This window comes from Nyctereutes procyonoides, unplaced genomic scaffold (genome assembly GCF_905146905.1).
Source record: "Nyctereutes procyonoides isolate TBG_1078 unplaced genomic scaffold, NYPRO_anot_genome, whole genome shotgun sequence".
NCBI lineage: Eukaryota > Metazoa > Chordata > Mammalia > Carnivora > Canidae > Nyctereutes > Nyctereutes procyonoides.
In genome coordinates, this window is record NW_026575160.1 from 32,344,447 (window position 1) to 32,365,789 (window position 21,343).

Here is a 21,343-nt window from a genome sequence, read left to right on the forward strand (position 1 = left end):
TCTGTTCACCCACAGGTGGGCATTCAGCCAGATGTTCACAGGGTCACAGACAGCGCACATGCAGTTCTGTTATATCCCAGATAGTATCCCTTCATTTCCTAAGGAACACATTTTCTCTTAGGGGTTTTCATTTTGGTGTTTCTTTAAAAAATCTTGTCTTAAGGTGCCTCTATCTTTTTTCCTAGGTAAGAACAACCCAGGAAAGGCCCTTTTGTGTCTATGATGTTGCTATTCACAGATTTTTTTTGATAGGCCTCGTACAGATAATTTTGGGAACAGAGTGACCGTGTGCTGAAGGTCAGACAGTAGCTCTTAGCCTTGCCTATCCCGGGTAATTATGCTGTACAGTTTTTTACTGGTGCACCGTGTTTGGTTTGTCCCTGATATCTTTAGGGTTTTTCTGAGAAATGGAGCAGTAATGCAGCATCAACTTCTTAAGCTACATTTTAAACCTTAAAAAAAAATAAAAATAAAAAAGAAGTAATCCAGTTATGAGTCATAGAAATGACCCTGATAGCAAAACATAGTTTTTCTGTGACTTTTTTTTTTTTTAATTTACTTCTTTCTTCCCTTCACTGGCAGCGGTAGGATGGGGACTGTCATCTCATAGTAAAACATCCCTCAAGTTACTGCTTTAGAAGCACAATTTAATTACTACATTCATTTTAATCATGAATTTTGGTTTGTTTTGTTTGGATCAAATACTTAATCAAATTTAGTAAACATATCTTTTTTTTAATTTTTTTATTTATTTTATTTATTTATGATAGTCACAGAGAGAGAGAGAGAGAGAGGCAGAGACATAGGCAGAGGGAGAAGCAGGCTCCATGCACCAGGAGCCTGATGTGGGATTCGATCCCGGGTCTCCAGGATCGCGCCCTGGGCCAAAGGCAGGCGCCAAACCGCTGCGCCACCCAGGGATCCCTAGTAAACATATCTTGATGTAAAAACTCAAAACTATACATCTTAGTTATTTTTTTTTACATCCTAGTTTTTTTTTGTTTTTTGTTTTTTTTTTCTTTTTTTTTGCTGAACTCTGTTGTTTAAGGTGGGATATATAGAGTTGACAGTTTGTCTTGTTTTGTTTTGTTTAATCCCTCTTCCCATTTATTTATCGTAAGTAGTATTCAATCAGAAGCCATCAAACCCCTTGTTAAGAATATTATATAATTTATGTAAGGAGAGGATGGGAAACTATATTGGATAATGGCTGTAAACATTTCCAAGTCATCTCCTAGACTTGAGATTCCCCTAAATTGTCCATATTGTCTTCCATGATTGTCACCTCCTTTTGTTTTTTTATTCTTGTAGTCATATATGGCTTAAATTGAGCTCTTTCCAGGTCCCTGGACACATTCTCTCTTGCACTTGTATATGTAACTTCTTCACTAGGAAAAAGGCATTGTTCTTGGAAAGCCAGTTCCATGTATCATAGAAATTTATTTTTCTTATAGTTGATTAACCTACAGATACGCTTAATGGCAATAATATGAATGCTAGAAATGGATAATGACACCAGCCATTTGGATTTTAAGTTTTGATCAAGCCAATAAAATCCTTCTTCATGTTGAGATAGTTAGTTATTCCAGTTCCCCTTGGATTTAGTACTTTTCTGAAATAATAAGTTGTATTAGTGGTAGATGGCAGACAAGATGAGGGGGAAAGTGCAGTGATATACCCAGTGCATAAGTATCAGCTGGGATACTTGTTAAAATCTCCAAATGGAGGCAGGGGTATGATTGACAAGGGTCTATCGATCTATCTGTGTGTAAGTATGTATGTATGTATGTATGTATGTATGTATGTATGATTAACATACAGTTTTATCTTAGTTTCAGGTGTCCAGTATAATGATTCAACAATTCTATATATTACTCACTGTTCAATCAACATAAGTATACCCTTCAGCCTCTTTATCTATTTCACAAATCCCCCCACCTGCTTTTCTTCTGGCAACTATCAATTTGTTCTCTATATTTTAGAGTCTGGTTTTTTTGTTTGTCCCTTTCTTTTTGTTTATTTTTGTTTCTTAAATTCCACATATGAGTGAAATCATATGGTATTTGTTGTTCTCTGACTTTTTTCACTTAGCATTATATATCCTAGGTCCATCCATGTTGTTGCAAATGGAAAGATTTCTTCCTTTTTATGGCCAAGTAATGTTCCATTGTATCTATATATCTCTCTTTATCTCTCTTCACCTATGGATGGACACTGGGTTGCTTCCGTGGCTTGCCTATTGTTAATAATGCTGCAATAAACATAAGGATGCACATATCTTTTCAAATTAGTGTTTTCACTTTCTTTGGGTAAACACCCAGTAATGAGATTATTGGATCATATGGGATTTCTAGTTTTTAATTTTTTGAGGCATCTCCATACTGTTTTCCACAGTGGCTTATCCAAACTTGCATTCCTACCAGTAGTGCACAAGGGTTCCTTTTTCTCCACATCTTCACCAACACTTGGTATTTCTTGTTTTTTTTTTTTTTTTTTTTTTAATTTAACCATTCTGACAAGTATGAGGTGACATTGTGGTTTTGATTTGCATTTTCCTGAGGTTGAGTGATGTTGCGCATCTTTTCATGTGCCTTTTAGCCATTTATATGCTCTCTTTGGAAAAATGTCTACTTAGGTCCTCTGCCCATTTTAAAAATCAGATTATTTATTAAATTTTTTTCATGTTGAGTTGTATAAGTTCTTTATATATTTTGGATATTAACCCCTAATTGGATATATCAGGTGCAAATATCTTCTCCATTCAGTAGATTACCTTTCTGTTTTGTTGATAGTTCCTTTTGTGTATAGTTGATAGTTCCCTTTGGTGTAGTCCCAATAGTTTAATCTTGCTTTTGTTTCTTTCTTTTGCCCGAGGAGTCATTTCTAGGAAAATGTTTCTATGGCTAGTGTCAAAGAAATTACCGCCTAAATTTTCTTCTAGTAGTTTTATGGTTTTAGCTCTCACATTTTGGTCCTTAATCCATTTTGGGTTTATTTTGTGTATGGTGTAAGAAAGAGGTCCAGTTTCATTCTTCTGCATGTAGCTGTCCAAATTTCCCAGGGCCATCTATTGAAGAGACTGTCTTTTCCCCATTATATATTCATGCCTCCTTTGTCAAAGCTTAACTGACCATATAATTATGGATTTATTTCTGGGCTCTCAAATCTGTTGATTTTTGTGCCTTTACTAGACTGTTTTGATTACTACACCTTTGTAGTATATCTTGAAATCTGGGATTGTGACACCTTCAGCTTTACAAAGATTACTTTGTCTATTCAATGTATGTTGTATTTCCATACACATTTTACTTTCTGTGAAAAATTCTATTAGTGCTTTGGTAGGAATTGCATTAAAAAAAAGATCTATTTATTTATTTATTCATGAGAGACACAGAGAGAGAGAGAGAGAGAGAGAAGCAGAGACACAGGCAGAGGGAGAAGCAGGCTCCATGAAGGGAGCCCGACGTGGAACTGAATCCCGGGTCTCCAGGATCACACTCTGGGCTGAAGGTGGCACTGAGCCCCCAGGCTAACCAGGAATTGCATTTAATCAGTAGATTGCTTTGAGTAGTGTGGACATTTTTGACAATATTGGTTCTTCCAGCAGATGAGCATGGAGTTTCTTCCCATTTATTTGTGTCCTCTTCAATTTCTTTCATCAACATTTCATAGTTTTTGGAGTACAAGTCTTTCATTTCCTTGGTTGAATTTATTTCTAGGTATTTTGTTATTTTTGGTGCAATTATAGTGGGATTGTTTTCTTAATTTCTCTACTTCATTATTAGTATAAAGAAATACAGCAGATTCTGCATATTAGTTTCATAACCTGTGACTTTACTGAATTCATTTATCAGTTCTAGTAGTTTTTGGTGGAATCTTTAGGGTTTTCAGTGTATAATATTATGCCATCTGCAAATAGTGAAAGTTTTACTTCTTACCTTCCTTATCTTCCTTCCTTGCCTTTTATTCCTTTTCTTGCCTGAATGCTGTGGCTAGACTTCCACTATGATGTTGAATAAAAGTGGTGAGATGGAAATCTTGTCTTATTCCTGATTCTAAAGGAAGAGTTTTTCATTACTGAGTATGATGTTAGCTGTGAGTTTTTCATATATGGCATTTATTATGTTGATGTATTTTTTCAAAGGGTCACTAGACAATTTTAATGAATACTAAAATTAAAATAAACACTGGCTCAAGAAATTATTTTCTCTCCAGTAATGATGTGTTTTAAACCCTAAATGCTGTATCCCCACTCAAAATGAGAAGATTGACTATGCATTGCAAGTACTTAGCATTTGGTTTGACATATTTTTTTCTTTGTACTTATCTGTGGAAAACAGAAAAAAAAATAGGTGTTTCTTATACTTTACACATATTTATACTTATCACACTGCAGAATCGGACCCATACCTTGAAAATATTATATTTCAATTTTAAAACAAGAATAGTCCTATAATATTATTTTCCTTCATCTAGAAAACCAACCGCAGTTCTTTCATTTATTTAACTTTTGCATACAGGTGGTTTAAAACATGAAGGATATTGTGAATGAATTTCCATGCAGGTGGCAATTTTTGCAGTTGAAGTTGATGTCATTTTTAAATCTATTCAAGCAGAGGTTATCAAACCTGTTGTGTATATGACAGAAAATATCAGAGTCTAGCAAAGACTCCATTTAGTGAGGCTTTATCAGATTAATGTATACAAGGGAAGCAGTAGTATGGAGTACTAAAAAGAACACTGCAATAAGAGTCAGTAGACCTGAGTTGTGTTGCAAAGTTGTTTTTAAAATGTATTTCATTTTTGTTCCTCTATCAGTAAACATTATCAGGTTGGAATAGATTACTGGTAAATTCCCTTCTCATTCTAAAGTTACATTTCCTTAACTTCTATTTTCTAAGAAACTAATATGCACATGTGTATAAAAATACATTTAAGCAAACATATGTATATAAAATACATATATAATGGCAAAACAACACAAGTATAGGAAGTCTTTGAAGGAAAAGATAGTCGATGAGAATTAGTTTACAGAGATTTTAATGAGGTGTGTTTGTTGCTTTGAAAACAAAATTTTTCTATTTTCTGACATAGTATCAAGAACTTGCTCCTTCTGAGAAATGATTCTAAGGCACTCTGTTCTTTTGAAGTTTTAAAAAGTTTTTATTAAGCTGCACAGAATAAAGTCTATTTGAACATGATAAACTGACATGGTGAATCAAAAATGTCAAGCTGTTTTACATTTCAGAGTCTCACAGTAATAAAAATTGTCCTTTAATCCATTAAATATAACATCTTTACACAAGAGAATTCTGATATGAAGATCTTTAGAAATTCAAAGAATTTAATGGTATTACTGAATACTTAGAGTTGTTATTCATGATTGCTGTGTTGTATTTAGGCATCCTAATTATGAATATTTCATTGTCTCTTACAATTTTAAAACTTTAAAAAAAATTATTTGTATCACAGTGTGCTACACTGAGCAGAAGTTCAAAACCTAATTAAAATATGAAACACTTCACAATTCAGACATAATATTTAGATGAGTGTTTTTCATGTTCTTGAGGCTTGTCTGTATATACAGACTCTTAATAAAGTTTTAAATCTGACTTTAGTTGAATAAATATTGTATAAATTGTCATTTATTATGGTAGTCATTTGGTTTATTCAGTAAACATATATTTAAATGCACTAAAGGTTTCTATACAGAATAATAATATGGTGAAGGGCATTAGTCTAGTAGGCAAGAGAACTGGTTTCTGATTCTAACATTGTTATTTTCTTTAATTGCCATGTAATCTTAGGCAACATTAAATAACCTTGACTTTCAATTTTCTCACTGCAAACCATGTAAAAGGTCCCCTGTTACCACAGTATTCGAGAATAGACCAGAAATTTAATATGGGAAAACATGTAGAAATATAAACATTGCATGCATGACTGGATTATATAACCTTAAAGGTTCTTTACGATTTTGAGAGTCTGTTGTTTCATATATAGAATTATAAATTATCCTTTAGATGTGGATCATTGTATTTCAATTACCAAGGACAAATTTCCAGCTTTCTAGAGCTTGTATGTGTGTGCACATGCATGCTTGTGTGGTTTTGACCAAACTTACACTATGTTATTTTAAACATTTATTATTTTATATGTCTATTGAGTATCTATAATGTGTCTAGGACTGTTGTGGACACTGGGGTTACATTAGGGGAACACACATAAACTATTTAGAAAACAGGAAGTGGTAAGTGTTAATGAAAACACAGAGCAGGGGAAAAGGGAAGGGAATCAGGTTGCGTTTTTACTTAGCTGGTCAGAGTTGACCTTATTGAGAATGTGGCATCTGGCATCTGAGCAAAGACTTGAAATACTTCAAGAGAATAAGCAAGCAGTTATCTAGAAGACAACATTTCAAGAAGGAGTTATGCTAGCACAAGCCTATAAATCATAAATATGCCTAGTAAATTCACTGGATATTACTGTCCAGTCAGGTGGTTGGAGTTGAATGAGTGAGAAAATGGTTAGATCAGAAAAGAAGGGGAGCCTGATCTTGTCATCACTGTAGTGTATTGTTGTGACTTGAGTTTTACTTTGAAAAGAGGAACCGGTAGACAGTTTGGAGCAGAGGAAAGATGTGATCTCATTTGGATCTATTTTGACTGTTGAGCGAGTTTGCAGGTAGATGGAAACAGGAACCAGTTAATGAATGATTATAGTAATCTTTATAGTAATAATGATGGCTTGGTATCAAGGTAGTAGCAATGGGAATTTTGCAGATTGCATTCTGGCTATATTTTAAGATATTACAACAAGAGTTCTAACAAACTGGGTATGAATGTGAGAATGGAAAAATCTGGAACGAAGCCAAGATTTTTGTTTCAGCAACTGAAAGGATGGGCCATCCATTTAAGTGAGAAATGGAGGGATACCTGGGTGGCTTAGTAGTTGAGCATCTGCTTTCAGCTCAGGGCGTGTCCCGGGGGTCCCAGGATCTAGTCCCACATCAGGCTCCCTGCAGGGAGCCTGCTTCTCCCTCTGCCTATGTCTCTGCCTCTCTCTCTGTGTCTCTCATGAATAAATAAATAAAATCTTTAAAAAAATAAGTGAGAAATGGAAAAGACTCAGTAAAATAGGTTTGCAAGGACAAGGGGGATGAGAAGTTCAGTTTCGCACCTGTTGATTTGGAAATATCTATTTGACAACGTAGTAGATCTGTCAAGTAGGCAGTCACATATATGAGTTTGAAGTTCAGAAGACACATCTGGGCAAGACATATAAATTTGGATGATATGGGCATATTGCTGTTATTAAAGGTCATGTGCTGATTGAAGTAACAGTGTAGTGAATATAGACAGAGAAGAGGAAAGGATAAAGAACTAAGATCAGGGAACTCCAGCAGTAAGAGATCTGAAAGAGGAAGAGAAACCAACAAAGGAGATTGAGGTGGAACAATAATGTTAGAAGAGAAGCACGAGTGTGGTATAATGGAAGCTAAGTGAAGAAAACATATCAAGGGCAATACACTTGACAAGTTTCAAGAACTGAAAAGTGACCATTGGGCGTAGCAATTTGGATGTAATTGGTTATCTTGACAAGAATAGTTTTGGTGTAATAATCAGGAAAAATCTGATTGGCAAGGATTAAGGAAGAAGAGGAGAAATGGAATTCAGTGTTACTGAGTATAGTCAAATATCTCAAGATAGTTTGCTGCAAAAGGGAAAAGATAATCAGAGTTACGGTTGTTGCATGAAATGGGACTTAACGGAGGATTTTTTTAAGATGGGAAAAGAAGAACATTTTTTACTTGTCGTGTTCATCCTTATGACATAAGAAAAAACAATAATCCAGATGAAGGGGAATAAATTCCATTATGTGATTCTTGGGTAAGTGACAGGCAATTGTATTTAGTGCACAAGGGAAGGTTTTAGAAAGGAGTAAATATCATTTATTTCCAGAAACCTGAGAGAAAGCAAAATATATAGTTCAGTTGTGAATTGATATATGTATGTAACTATAAGAGTTCCCAGAGATTTTCTAGTTGCTTTAATTTTCTCAGTGAAAAAAAGAAACAAAATCATCAAATTGGAGTGATAGAGGTATTAGGATGGAGGTATGGGAAATTTAAGAAGAAAAGAGAAAAGGGGCACTTGGGTGGCTCAGTCAGTTAAACATTTGCCTTCAGCTCCAGTCATTGTCCTGGGGCCCTTGGGTTAATGGGATCAAGCTCCATGTTGGGCTCCCCACTCAGCTCAGTGAGGAGTCTGTTTGTCTTTTCCCTCTCTTGTGCTCTCTCTCACACTCTCTTTCTGAAAGAAAAAAAAAAGGTCTTTAAAGAAGAAAGGAGTAGGTATGGAATAGTCCTCTGGGATAGTAGTAGAAAGTACATGAACTAGTGAAATACAGTGGATTGTGGGCAGCCGTAGGGGATCTCCAACAGTTTCTCAAACTGAATTTAAGGTGAGATCATTCGGAGCTATTGTGTATTTCTGCATCCGTATTTAGCTGCCTATGTGTAGGTGTTGAAGAGGCCAAGAGTTAGATTTCAGCAGGATTGTAGTTTTGCCTAGTAAAGGTTATTGAGGGGCATTGAGATGTTTATAGTCCAATTGATTGATGGTCCCCGTGGGATCAAATGATCGTTAGAGTTGAGATACTAGAGCAAATGAGCTGAAAAGATAGGAGATGATGATCAAAGAACTAGATGCATGAAACAGGTTATGGAAGTATGGACATTCCCTGTAATGAATAGGCCTAGAAATGACCAGGATGTTGATTGATTAAAATAACGCAGAAGACAAGATTTTTAGAGGAAAGAAGAGCAAGCAACCAAAGGCCAAATTTCAGGAAGGATTGTATATGTATATATGGAAATTATCTATAATTAAATCAAGAGTTATATTGGAAGAGAGACAGGAGCTAAAGTCCTTGAGAAACATGCAGGAGTTAATTGCAAGATCATCTAGTGACTGCAACAATGAAGGTACTGAGTGGTAAAATCTAATGACAATAGAGTAAAAGCTAGAATTTATAGGGACCAGGGAAGAAAAATGATATAGAAACAGTCATAAGAATGGAAGTGACCACATTGATGAAAGGCAGTCTCTTATGTGATTTTTAAAACTTGATTATGGCTAGTGTAATGTAGAAACTCATTAAATAATAACAACTAATTGACTTAAATGTTGATAGGGTAGAGAAAAAAATGCTTCAAATTAAAGCATCATAAAAAATATGTAGATGAGCAGTGCTAGAGAGAGTTCTGTGTTAGAAAGAAAAAGTATGAAAGAATAAGGCAGTTGTGGGTTCCAGTCGCAGCGCTGCCATCTATGAGCCGAGTTCTTTATTGAAGTGTTTCATCTCTGCAACGGGGAGAAAAATTACTACCTCACAGAGTTATCGTAAGGGGTAAGAACAATGGTTTATGTAAAGCACCAGGCACAGAATAAGCATCTAATTAATGTTAGTTCTCTCCCCTGAAAGTAGAGATTCAAATACTGAACATCTTTACAAGGTACCACAACAAAGCTAGACTTCTGAGGTAAATAATATCTATTTCTATCACCACTGATAAATGATTCATGAACTCATTCATACACCAACTGTGTGTTATTTCAGTGACTCAAAAATGTGCTTGTGGACTCTTAGAGAGTTTCCTTTTTTCAATTTCCAGCTCTATATCACTTATTATAACACTCGGAACAACAGTCAAAAGAGGAAAATATGAACATTATCATTTTCTTTTTTAGTGAGTACTAAAGTAAGCGTTAATTTTTGGGGTTTTTTTTCTTAAATTATGTGGGTATATAACTAGCCTGATCATTGGATAGCATATAAACATATTAATTATTGAGAATATTTAATGAATAGTGAAATGCACATAATTGAATGACGGTATGACAAGTTGGAAGATGATAACGTATTTTCTACTAAAATATAGTGATGTTGGATGAATGTTACTAAATAATTGTCGTTGGTTGTATAGAGAATTTTTAAGATTTATTTATTATGAGAGGGAAAGAGAGTACGAGTGGAAGAGGAGCAGAGGGAGAGAATATGTCAGGTTGAGCACAGAGCCTGATGCCAGGCTGTATCCCACCATCCATGAGATGATGACCTGAGCGGAAAGCAAGAGTTGGGGGCTGAACTGCCTTAGCCACCCAGCTGTTCTAGTCATATAGAGGATTGAGATATATTTATGGTCTTTTATGATCAATGAGAGAAGTAAAAAATGACCCTGGGAAAAGAAGGGATGGAGGGAAGAGCTTCATCTATACAGTCACTGAGGCACCTAGGACTGTGCAGTTCCCTAGAATCTTATAGTTGTTGTTGGGTCCTGTTCATATGGCCAGTAGAAGAGTACAAAGAGGGAGAGTGCACAAAGCATTTAAAAAGTTGTATAGGGATGCCTGGGTGGCTTGGTCAGTTGAACCTCTGCCTTCAGCTCAGGTCATGATTCCAGGGTCCTGGGATTGAGCCCCACATTGGGGTCCCTGCTCAGTGGGGAGTCTGCTTCTCCCTCTCCCTCTGCTGTTCCCCCTGCTTGTGCTCTCCCTCTCTTTCTCTGTGTCAATAAATAAATAAAATCTTGTAAAAAAAAAAAAAAAGGTATACAGGTCAGCATCAAAGTGGTGAGCATCATGTTTGCCTACTTGCCACTGGCCAGAACAAGTCAGACGATCCACTCAGATGCAGAGAGGCTGGGAAATGCAGTCCAAATGTGTGCCAAGGAGAATATGTGCTTATAAATGTATTAGTTGTTCCATCCCAAAGTTGATGTGTTACTAGATGTTAAATTAGAAGCAGGAACTCTGTGGTATTATGAAAATGTGGAAAATGGATGGATCAGTGTAAGCTCTCCTGGCACTGGATGGGCAGATAATGTTGTTTCACAGGAGGGACAGACTACTGAGGTACCGTATGCCTTGCAAGACACAGAAGATTTAGTCAAGTGCGTATTTTTCAGAGAGTGAATAGCAACGAGAGTAGGAATGAGCTTGAAATACATTTCAACACTGGAATTCATCTAAGTATTCAAATGACTTGCTCAAAGAGTCACAGTTATCCTGAATCTACATCTAGATATAGCTCTAATAAATTCTACAGTTTAAGATTGTTACGAGGAAATCATATTTCCCGTTATCTTCATTATACCGTAGGAAACATTATTCATGGAACAAAGAAAGGAAACTAAAGAGAACAGCTTTAAAACAGCACCTTCATATTTAGCCTCATATTGCATATTTTACATATTTTAATCATATCTCACTTCCTTCCAAAATAGACTTGAGGCAGTTTATAACAAGATAATGTTACGATAGCACAGACGCAGGGACAAGCCGAGGTGGGGTAGTGGTGGAATAATACCAGATTACTCATACTAGATTACTAATGCTGGGGGTAAGCTTTAATTTAGGACAAACATTTGGCATTTAGCTTCCTGGCACTCGAGGCAAACGAGAAAAATGGAATTCTATCATATTATTCAGTAAAATAATATGTTATTTAGTAAAAAAGGAGGAGGTGAGCTTTTACTCTCCCATAGTCCTGATCCCTAAGAGGAGCTTATTTCACAATTATTTAATAAGGCGGTTTTACAAGAGACGGCTTCAGCAACATCCTATAAATAAATCCTGAACTTCTATTTCTTGCTTGGCTCTCTGCTGAGTTCTTGGGACACACAGATGAATATGAAGCATCCTTCCCCTTAAGCTGCTCACAGCTAGTATAAATCTAATTGGGCAGTAAATGCAATAAATGAGTTACTTGCAAGACATAATGGTAGCCCAGAGGAAAGAGTGTCAGCACAGTCAAAGAGAGAAGACCTCACGGGGTGGGGGGAGAAGTGTTGAATTGATCTTAAAGTATGAATAGGTCAAGGATTATAAGAAAAATGAGCAGACCTCTCTCTTACCTCAGAAAACAAAAACTGCAAGGCACGGTCTTAGGCAGGTACTTGGGACATAATTTCTTTGAAGAACCAAAATAATAGCATTGAGATGCCTGAAATTCAGAACAGTTTGAGTAAAAAGTTCTAAAATTTGAGGGATGAGTTGTTGACTGATCCAGTGTAAGCAGTAGCGGGGAGATACCGCCTTTCTTTTTAACCGAGTCTGGATTATTTTTAATTGTGGCAAAATGCACGTAACAAAATCTACTCTCTTCACCATTTTAAGTATATAGGTCAGTGTTGTTAAATATATTTACCTTATCGCTCAACCAATCTCCAGAAATACCTCCTCTTCCCCACACTGAAACCCTGTACCCGCTGAGCGACCCTGCATTCCTGCCCCTCCCGTGCCCTAGCAGCCACCACCGAACTTCTGTGATCTCCAGGTCTCTCCTGGACGTGCCGTCATACACAGTGAGTCTCTTTTAGTGCTCAGCCCATTTCACTTGGCATGATGTTCTCAAGGTCTGTTCTACGTTGTACCATGTGTCAGAGTGTCCTTCCTCTTTAAGGCCCAATAATATTCTATTGAGTGAAAATACCACATTTTATTTACCCATTCATCCATCGATGGACATTTCCACCTTTTCATGATTGTGAATCACGCTTCCAGGAATACGAGTGTACAGATATCTCTTAGAGACGCCGCTTTTAGTACTTTTGCATGTAGATAGACACCCAGGAGTGGAATTGCTGGATCATATGGTAATTCTATTTTTAAATTTTTTTTGGGCGGGGGAGGGGAATGACTTTACAGTCTTCTAGAGAGAGCAGCTGCATCATTTTATATTTCCATCAACAGGGCACAAGATTAGTGACCTTGTGGAAGGAGAGCCTGGAGAGTGAGCTAGCTTACTTCTGCCCTGTGAGGTCACAGCCGGAAGGTCCTGAGGACAGGAGGCAGGCTAGCACCAGACCCCGAATGTGCTGTGCCCCGATCCCTGAGTCCCGGCCTCCAGTGCTGTGAGAGGGAGGTTTTGAGGTTGTAAGCCGCCCACCCAGGCTATGGTATTGTGTGACAGCAGCCTACACAGACTAAGACGCCTCCCTAGGAAGATGAGTAGGGGCATGGCTTTGGAGGGCTTTCTCTAATCACGTCGTGATTACGTTATTGTTCAAATGATATTTAAGGACTGGACAGGTTATCCACTTAGGACCAAACGAAGGCAGTGCATGCATGTGCCTTGTCCAAGACAATAAGAACCTTGATAAAAATGCAGACCTTATCTAAGGAGGCGTTTAGCACTAGGTACCTTGGTGCCTATGAGGTCGCTAAGAAGCCGTTCTCCTGGTACAAGGAGATCAGAGCAGCCAGGTGGCTCTGCCCTGGGTGGGCCAGACCTCACAACCTCGGTGGGAATGAATGCATTTTCCCAGATCCAATGTGTTCTCTACCAAGTGACCTGAAAGACCAAAAAGAAAGAGTCTTACCCTGGCGCGCCTTAGGATATGCTGCTTTTGCCGTTATCAGACATATGTTTAGGGATTATTCATAAACTCTGCTTTTTAGAAACAGAAGACGCGTATCTCTAAATTTATACGTCTTTGTTTTACTGTTGCTAACTTAGTTCTCGTAGTTTATTATAATGTGCTTGGAAGAAAGGTCATGCCTGCCTCCTCAGCATACCCCTGGCCGTAGAGCAGGATTTGAACCCAAGTAGCCTGCCTAGATAGTCCATAATCATATACCAAGTCCTCTAATAAATATTTATTAAATATAAGTTTTGAGGAATAATTTTAATCGGCCCACGCTAGAATGGGTATCACTTCCACTCCTTAAATATCTCATCATGTCTCCCATTTATGTCACAGCCTGTCTCTCAGTGGAGAAATTTACTTTTGTTGTTCTTGTACGTCCATATCAGGAAGATCTCCCATGGTTCCCTGATGCCCCCCATGGGATAATTAGATGGACACCTGAGGTTGTGTGAGAAGCGTAAGGGCCTCAGTACCAGCATCACCACATGTCTAAGCTACGCAGCCTCCCCTCCTCCTCACCCTCCCCCCAAGCACACACATGGTGCATTCCCAGGGAATGTGGACCTTTTAATACTGTCTTTCTGGAATTAATGCATCTGTCTTTTTTTTTTTAAGATGATATTTATTCACAAGAGACACACAGAGAGGCAGAGACACAGGCAGAGGGAAAAGCAGGATCCCCACAAGGATCCCAGGATCCTGGGATCGCCCCGTGAGCCAAAGGCAGACGCTCAACGGCCGCCCAGGTGCCCCAATGCATCTGTTTGTTGTTTAACCTAGTGAGATGAATACTAGTAAAATGGCCTGGTGTGCAGTCTCAAATAATATCCTTAGACAGATCGCTGCAAACACACCTTGATTCTGATTTTCTTCCCCGCTCCCCACCGCCGGAGTGTGTAGCTACTATGCTGGTTACTCAGATATGCTCTGCTGCTACATCTTTCATAGGGAACCTAACCATCCATTAAAGGGGAAGCTTTTCAGGTTCTATATTATTGAAGATACTATGCGAGTTTATTTACCCAACAAATGTTCTTTGTTTTTAAGGTTTTACTTCTTTATTTTTAGACGGAGAGAGAGAGAGAGCAGGAGGAGGGGTAGAGTGAGAGGGAGAGAGAGAGGATCTCAAGCAGACTCCGCCCTCAGGGTGGAGCCTGACACGCAGGGCTCAGTCCCACAGCCCTGAGATCATGATCGGATACGAAACGGAGATCCCGATGCTCAACCCGATGAGTCACACAGGCACCCCAACCCAACAAACGCTTTTAAGCAGCTATTATAACCCAGATACTGTTCTAGATACTTTTATCACCAAGCATTTACATACAAAGAGTGGCCCCCTCAGGGCTTTAATTTCACTATTATTTATTATTTATGGTAGTTGTTGGGCTACCCTTTATTCCTTTTAATCTGTGGCCCATTACAGATATCTACATAACCACGAAATCTTCATCTTACCTATTATTCCTTCCATATAGTACTTTTTTGGTACCTTTACAAATGTAACGAACAGTAACTGCATTAATTATATATTTTATATGTATAGATGCTATATGAATTTGCCCACATTATTTAATGGTTAGGAATTTTGATAATTTTATATAACATTACATACATAAAGTTTTATAGATTTTGCAGGCGTATATAATACTATCACTTTATGAGATAACTTTTATGAGTGTTTAGAAAAACTACTAAATTATTAAAGTTTTCATCTGTTACATTTAAAGGCAGGTGCTGTAAGTGTTCCATTCAAGAAAACAGACATCATTTTTACTGAGTGAGCATAGTTCATTTTCTCAGCCAGTTTGTTTTATTAGATTTAGAATCCCATGCTAATACCACGTTAGGATTGCAAATTTCAACCCTCATGACTCAAGAAAGTAAAAAGTTAGGGTTTTCATAACAACATCAATTTCCTTACATTTCTTGTGCCTTATAATAAAGTGTACATTTAGAACACTAACCAGCAATTCAGGAATTATATATAATCAGTGTCGGACAAGTTAATGTTACTAAGAGGATCTTAACTTTCATATTCTCTGATTTGTTTTTAAATTTACAGCTTTAACAGTGCACTAACGGAGAGATCTTGCATTTAATTTTCTAATTTTTATGAAGCAGACAAGAACAGATAATAAAGGTGGAAAAGTTGATAATGATTACTTCAGTATGATGACTTTTTCATTAGTGAATTTAGAGGCAATCCTGTGAACTTTTAATCAGTGTGTTTGATTTCAGAGTGTTTATGCTTATAATATCCATGTTACTTCTACCTCAGCTCCTTAGAAAATTTGAACTTAGGGACAGATTTCTATTCACTTGATAGCCTGTAACTGAACACTTTTTAACATATGCTGCAAGTAAAATTAATTGCCAAGTCCTAAATTGTGGTTCCAGTCATACTTCTATTCTGCTAAATACTGATTTAAGTAATATACCCCCAGGTCCACTTTGTATATTTAAACATTAAAAATTACATATAAACTGCACCAACACAAAAAAGAGTCCAAAGAAAAATCGACCTTAAACTAGTATATGCCTATTAAATGTTGTAAAAATATTTAAGTGTAGTCACTGAAATATATATATATTTTTTTTATTTTATTTATGATAGTCACAGAGAGAGTGAGAGAGGCAGAGACACAGGCAGAGGGAGAAGCAGGCTCCATGCACCGGGAGCCCGACGTGGGACTCGATCCCGGGTCTCCAGGATCACGCCCTGGGCCAAAGGCAGGCGCCAAACCGCTGCGCCACCCAGGGATCCCCTAGTCACTGAAATATAAATGGACTTTAATTATTGATAGAGTAATAACTTTAACCCAATTATACTTATTAAACTCTGATAGAATTATCTGTATCACATATGCAAATTATTTTGTTACTGTAGAAAATCCATAAATATTTAGAAAGCATCGTTGTATATTATGCATTATGTATTGCATAAACTTTATATTGCATATTATGATTGACATATTACATGTGTTTTAGAAGGTATAGTCATAGTACGTATTATACGTTATGTATTATGTATCCTGCATATGCTTTTAAAAATTGACTTGTTTAAATAAATCCAAGAGAATACACACACAGACGAAATTCAAGGTTATAGTCAGCACAGACTCTCTCTGAGCCCCCAGCAGTGTTGGCAACAAATAAAAAATTCGCTGCAAAGAAGCGTGCAGTAAAGCTGGCACTGTGATTTAACAGTTTTATTTATTGGCTCTTGTTCAGAGATCAGGTACTTGGGTTCAGGGTTGTGGACTTCATATGATTTATTTTCAAAGTTCAGATAAATGTAGGCCTGGCAGGCAGTTGTCTTCGCTGTGTGATTTGACACGTTCCAAAATGTTTGCACGCTAAGAGATAACTCTCTCTGTTGGTCATGGACTGCGCCAACTCCGGGTGTTACGTGCCCTGCCATCTTCTACAGCGGAGGCTGTTCACCTTGTCTGGGTCACAGACCTCTCTTGAGACTATGAAGGAAGCCGTAGACATTCTTCCCCCTAAAATGCATACATGATAATCATGTATCTTCAAGCCGACCCAACAAGGACAGGTTAAAACCTTTGCTTTTATGAGTCTTTGGGACGAAACAGCTTTTGAAAATGTCTAAAATGGCTTGGGATTTTTCCAACCTGGGATAATAAGTCAGCAGATTAATCCTAGTATGTAATTTAGTTTATGTGCATTTACATAATTATATTTTCTTCTAGTAATCAGGTAGACTCTTAAAGAATTGACACATATGACTTAAAAAATTCAAATAGTACTAAACTAAGTCTACATTTGTAGGTAATTCAGAGGAAACTCTGCATTCATTAACTGATCATTATTAAGCATCAACCATGGTTCAAATGATTACTATGCCCTGGGCACAAAGTGAAGATACATTAGAGCTTCTAACCTCAAGGAGAACATCATCTAGGAGTGAGAAAAACATATCAGATAATATTTACAACAAAATGAGAAGAATTTTAAGGAGAGAACTGACAATTCTTAACATTTATCATCAACCTGCTAGATATCAGGCTATGGGATAATACTTTCTATGAATCTAGATAATGCTTTATATGAATTATCTGTCTTTGCAACCTTATGTGCTAAATACCTTCACTTTTTTCCCCCATTACAAAGGCAAGCAGTGTAACACACAGAGCCTGAATAATTTGCCAAGGTCACTCAGCTGGGAGTTGAGGCCAGTTCTATTTGACAAGAGCCTCATCTCTCAATATTGCATTATTTAAATTTGCTTTTTCAAAAGCTAACGTTAGTAGAGGGAGTATCAGTAGGAGGAGAAGGGGACTGGGGGAAGAAAACTAGTTACATGTCAATTTTTTGAGATGCTGAAGGCTTGAACTAATTCAATCTTAATAGTGTTGGACAGAAATGAATATATGGGATAGATTGGGCCTACTGACTAATTAGATATAAGGCTTTAAGGAGAAAGAAAAATCAAGAGTGACTCCTAGATTTCTGACTTTAATGACTTGAATAAGGATGCTACCTAAGATAGGAAACGACAGAGAAACAGCTTGGGGAAAAAGGAATAACCAATGATCATATGATCATTAATCAATTAAGATTCTTGAAATAATGGTGCCTGTAGGACATCTGGTAGACCATTGAACATGATGGGTCTCAGAGCTCAGGGTTTTGAGCTAGTACAGGGGTGCTCAGATTGTGCTCCACAAACCTCTGGGGGTTTCTGAAATGCTTTTAGGGAATTCACACAAACTATTTAAATAATATTCTAGGGCATTACTTGCCTTTTTCACTGTATTGATAGTTGCACAGATGCTGCAAAAACAATGAGTAAAGAAGGTACCTTAGCACAAATGAAGGCAGTGGCACCAGACTGTTATATTTACATTAAAATTTAAAGCCAGTTTCACTTAACAATATGGAAGCAGTGAAAAGCTATTCATTTCATTAAGTCTCAATTTTTGAGGTTTTTAATGTTTAAATATGCCCTGCGATGAAATGCTAAATATGCATAAAGCATCTCTTTAAACAAAATACCCTGATTGTCTCAAGAAGAGACAGTTTGTTCAAGTGGCAAACTAAATTAGCCACTTTTTTTATATAATGCCTTTATTTTTATTTTTTATTTTTTTTGGAAGAACAACTGACATGCCAACTATGGTTATTCAGATGCGGGTATTTGGCATTTTCTCAAAAATTAATGAAATGAGCCTTGTATAACCATTCCTATGAGGTTTACAACCTCCTTATACCTAAAGACTTTTCTGGTATGATTGGTGGTGATGTTGAAAAAAATTTTAATATATATTATATATATTTTTGCGTATATAATATGATATGATCTTGAAATGTGTCAACATTTGAAAAATGAATATAACTCAGGGAACTAATATTTAATAGTTGTCCAATGCAGGATGTTGCAAAATCATGCACGGGCAAAAGGCCCATTCAACATGTAAGCTAGAGGAATAGATTTTAATGTAAGAGAAAATGAAAAATTCATTGAGGTGGTTTCAGATCCCACCTTGTAACTAATCTTTTATAAACTGCCACTTGTCAAGATTTGGTATAGTATCAAAAAGGAATATCCGCAGTTATCTGAAAATGCTATTAAAATATACCATTCCTTCCTTCCTTCCCAAATATTTATCTGTGTGAGGCAGGATTGTCTTCATATATTTCAACCAAAAGAGCATATCTCAACAGATTGAATACAGCAACAGATAAGCAAAGCCTGCTCTCCTCTGTCAAGCCAATCATTAAAGAGATTTGCAAAAATGCAAAAAAAAAGGGCCACTTTTCTAGAAAATTATTTTTTTCATGATAAAGGTGTTATTTACATGAACAAGTAGTGAGTTAATTATTGTTCTTTTTAAAGAAATTGATAAAAAGTATAAAAAAATCAGACAGTTTATTTGGAAGTGGCTTCAGCCTCAGTTCTAAGGGAAAAATAAATCTCAGCCATTTGCTATTCATGGAGGTTTCTTTTAGATAATCTTGTCTTTTGCATAAGGCAGCTATTGCATAAATGGGTGCACACACGTAAAAAACCCTGTGACTAAGGAGACCCTTACTTGGTAAAGGCAAATATGCTTTGAGAGATTTTTTTATTTTGCTTTAGCAACTTTAATTAGAAATTCTTTAAGAAAAAAAATTATTTAAGAAAAAAAGGTTTTATTTATTTATTAGAGAGGTGGGGGGCAGGCAGAGACACAGGAGGAGGGAGAAGCAGATGCTGGACTTGATCCCAGGTCTCCAGGATCACATCCTGGACTGAAGGTGGCACTAAACTGCTGAGCCACCCGGGATACCCCCCCCCCCCGAAAAAAGAAATTCTTTAAGGAAAATTTATCACAAACATTTTATATATGAGATACACATTATGTAAGCTATAATATTTATTAGTTTTGATAAGTATCAAAAAATATGTCCAAGTGAATAATATTAAGACACATGTTTTTGGAAGGAATGAAGGAGTCATCAAGTCAATATTCTGGCAAACTATTTTTCTTGAGCTAAATCAGTCTAAAGAAGCAAGAAGTGACCTTCACTCCCTTGCTTGCTTTTTTACTGAAGCTTACTAGCATCCAAGACTCTTCTAGTAGAAAATTCATGCGGTACAAATCACATCTTCATCATCTTTTATCACCGTTTATCATTTCTGAGGTACTTGTACTTAGTATTACCAACTCCTCCATGAAAATTCCTTACAAGTCAAAATGTCTCTAATCCCTCGAGCAAATGTGCATAATCAACCTACACCTAGATACGTAGAGAACATTGATTGTGTTTCTGTTTTTTCTAAATTCTTATGGTCGGGAACATTTTAAGTGTCATATTTTAGAGGTAAGAGCTCCTAGGATATCAAATAACTCATTTAGGTGAGGAAAAGTCATGAGAAAGGACAAACCAGTCTCAATGGGAGTATGAATTCTGTGATTCCTGTGTGCTAACCTTGAACCAAGGGAGGGCACCTAATCCTTTATGCCAACCCCGTATCAGTAACGCTGTACTGGAAAACTACTGGGACGTTACATGCTCCCCGAGGAGACACAATGTCATCCCTGGTGATGACCTAATTATAACATTTTTCACAATGTCATGAAATAAGGACATGCATTCGTCCGTAGGCCTTTAACATCATATAAACGTAATGACACTGCTGAGAACATCGCTACTTTAAGGATAACAGCGAGTATCAGGGTTTTTCTTAATAAACATAAAATCTAAAGATATTTTAATGGGAGTTTTAAATCGTACATGAATATTTTGAAGGATCACAGGTCCCGCAGTAGCGTATGACGATGCTAGGTGAGAAATGAGATGATCATCAAAGTGAAATCCTGTTGCCATAATCGAAATAGCCCATCAGAGTAGAGAACCCCAGTCTGGCTCACCGTTTGGGTGTATCCAAGTGTGGAGTTTTGAAAAGCCATCGTATTGGTCAAGTCAAGAAAACGCTGAAACGGGAACAGGAAAAACCACGATTCCCATATCCGCGCCCTCCCTTGCTATCAGCTGCTTCTTGTCTTGCCGTGATTCTTATCCTGCATGGACTAAGCATCTCCTATTTCGCAGCACTCTCGTCCTCTCTCTCTGTTCTTTTAGTTTGGTGTCCTCCTCCCCAGACTCATCTCAAGCTCTGTGAATCCGATCATTCTCTTCTCTTGTTATCTCCAGGCTCCTTAGCTTTGCTGGACAAAAGTGCATGACCCTGTGGACAGATACCTTTAAAAAGTCAGGGTTCCGGACCAAGCCGCACTCTCAGCGCTGCTCTGCCCTTAGGAAGCTTTTTCTTTTTCTGTCCTCAGTACTTCACCACCGCCTTTCGTATCTCTCACAAGACATTCACTTCTTTTTGCAGGTTTATTCTTTCCCTGACTTATACCTGTTCTAATGGTACTAGCGTAAAATTGTCCAAACGGC

At 37.1% G+C, this 21,343-nt stretch overlaps 1 protein-coding gene across 1 annotated transcript in view; it reads left to right on the plus strand.

The window, feature by feature from the left end:
* Positions 1 to 21,343, plus strand: part of KCND2 (potassium voltage-gated channel subfamily D member 2) — a 477,387-nt gene that overhangs the window by 66,674 nt on the left and 389,370 nt on the right. The window lies entirely within an intron of this gene.